This window comes from Leptonychotes weddellii, chromosome 15 (genome assembly GCF_054177405.1).
Source record: "Leptonychotes weddellii isolate Sample4059 chromosome 15, ASM5417740v2, whole genome shotgun sequence".
NCBI classification, from domain to species: Eukaryota; Metazoa; Chordata; class Mammalia; order Carnivora; family Phocidae; genus Leptonychotes; species Leptonychotes weddellii.
In genome coordinates, this window is record NC_138383.1 from 30,434,033 (window position 1) to 30,435,961 (window position 1,929).

The window sequence follows — 1,929 nt, forward strand, 5'->3', positions numbered from 1 at the left end:
TTAAAGAATGGATTAGGTGAGGTTGTTTGAATGTGCTCCATGGGAAGCCACCCATAAGAGTGGGGGGGAAATGTTGAAATTCCCTAGGGGTAAAGACCACTGGGTATCTGTGCATTGTGGGCTGCCATGTGCCACAGAAGCCAGCAGAGAACATAGTGGAGCCAGAAGAAAGGCCTCTTTCTCCTCTGGTGTCCCTCCAGTGCCCCTACTGAGAACAAAAGGGAAATGGCCATCAAGTAGGCAACTAACATCTGCCACAATGTCCGAGGGCCCTCCCTTCAGTACGTACTGGAATGATATTCTGTGATCCTATTTTGGTGTACAAACAATAGGCCAGTGATAGAAACACTTAGTTCAAGACCCAATTCTGATCCTTGCTCATTTGATCTCAGGTAAAGCCACATAGATTCTCTAAATTGATTAAGGGATCTGTGCTTATATTATATGTTCTTAAATCTGGCAATGAATACAGCTCATCTAGTGAGTTTGTTAAAAATTCACATTCCAGGAACTTTATACTGGGAAATTTAAAGCAACCTGAGCATCAAAACAATAACAGGGGGCACCTGGGTGGCTCAGTCAGTTAAGTACCAACTGTTGGTTTTAACTCAGGTCATGATCTCAGGGTCGTGAGATCGAGTTCTGCATTGGGCTCCACGCTGGGTGTGGAGCTTGCTTAACATTCTCTCCCTCTCCTGCTCCTCCCTTTCCCCCACCTTGCACACATGCTCTCTCTCAAAAAACAAAACAATAACAGGATTAATTTATAACATATTGAAGAAAAAAGAATCCATAAGCTTATAATGATACTAAAAAGATTATAAAGAGGTAGAGGAGAATGGAAAACTCTTCTTTAGAAAAGGCAACTAATAAATGTAATTAAGAGTGTTCTAATTCTGTCATCAGTTTACAACCATCATAGTAACAATTAATTTGTGCAAGAATCATTAATGGATGCTAAAAGATGGCATATTTTGGTGGACAACAGGATATTTCACACAGACTCAAAGCTGTCACCCTACAGATTACTTACCGATCACAAAATGAAAAGGGCACCTTTACATGCTGGTAGATAGCACTTTAACCAAAGTCAAGCTTAGCATTGCCAGTGATGGGACAAACTGATGTTTTGTGCTTCTTATTCAAATGAACAAATTACTTAAAGATTTTATTTATTTAATTTTTTAAAAAGATTTATTTGAGAGAGAGTGAGTGAGTGTGGGGAAGGGGTGGGGGAAATGAATCTTCCGGGATGTCCCCGCTGAGTATGGAGCCTGTTGGAGGGCTCAATCTCATGATCCATGAGATCAAGACCAGTGAGCCGAAACCAAGAGCGGGCGCTTAACTGGCTGAGCCACCTGGGTGACCCAGAGATTTTATTTTAAAGTAATCTCTACACCCAATATGGGGCTCAAACTTAAAATCCTGAAGTCCCACACTCTACCAACTGAGCCAGCCAGGTGCCCCTAAAAATATTTTTAAATTTATAAAGATATTAATACTAGTTTATACATGAGAACTTGTGGCCCTTTTTCAGGGTCATGTAATCTGCATTAGATTGAAAATTGGAATTTCTTTTTTTTTTTTTTTTTACAAATTTTTTTTTTTTTTAAAGATTTTATTTATTTATTTGAGAGAGAGAGAAAGCACATGAGAGGGGGAAGGGTCAGAGGGAGAAGCAGACTCCCTGACAAGCAGGGAGCCTGATGCGGGACTCGATCCAGGGACTCCAAGATCATGACCTGAGCTGAAGGCAGTCGCTTAACCAACTGAGCCACCCAGGCGCCCCGGAATTTCTTTTTAACCTAGATTTTAAATTTAGACATATTAGGGGTTCTGCTTTATATAAATTTATGTTCTTACTTGGAGTGGCAATATCAATCCCAAATAATGAGGAAAAACTGCTTTTGAAAGCTTCTAGCATCACTT